This window comes from Sinocyclocheilus anshuiensis, unplaced genomic scaffold (genome assembly GCF_001515605.1).
Source record: "Sinocyclocheilus anshuiensis isolate Anshui unplaced genomic scaffold, SAMN03320099.WGS_v1.1 scaffold4236, whole genome shotgun sequence".
In the NCBI taxonomy this organism is placed as follows: Eukaryota; Metazoa; Chordata; class Actinopteri; order Cypriniformes; family Cyprinidae; genus Sinocyclocheilus; species Sinocyclocheilus anshuiensis.
In genome coordinates this window covers 36,986-37,616 of record NW_015552918.1, presented here as the reverse complement: position 1 = coordinate 37,616, position 631 = coordinate 36,986, and positions in this window count along the sequence as shown.

The window sequence follows — 631 nt, the reverse complement described above, 5'->3', positions numbered from 1 at the left end:
ACATAAAGATGGACATAAAGACATTGTGAAGATATTTCACTTGAACTTGGTCTTCATTAATTCCATATCATGTTCAGTGTCAACTGATATGTATTAATGTTTTCAGCTAACGGCAGTTGTTTGAGCCCTGTAATTTTTCCTACACTTTGCCATGTCAATAAAAAAATAAATGTACATAATTGACATATGCCGTTTGTTTGTTTATTTATTTATGTAAAACCTAAATAGAAGCCACAATATATTATAAAATCAGGTAGATAGATGGATGAAAATTAATATGAATAAATAATATATTAAAATAATATTAAAACAAATATTAATAATTTAAAAATATTTACTGATATTAATTGAAAATAAATTGTAACACCAGGTCCTATAAACTTGTCAAAGCACAGTTCTTTATGGAACCTTATTAAAAAGGGTTCTATATAGAACCAAAAAGGGTTCTGCTATTGTTAAAAGTAGAAGTACCCAATTTGGTACTGTTTAGAACATTTTACCAGCTACATTTTGAGGATGTTGTTGAGAAAACAGATTATACAATGTTTGCAATAAAATATTGGCACAATGTTCCACAATAATAGAGGAAGAACATTCTCTCAGCCACATTAGGAAAATGTTATGAGGATAT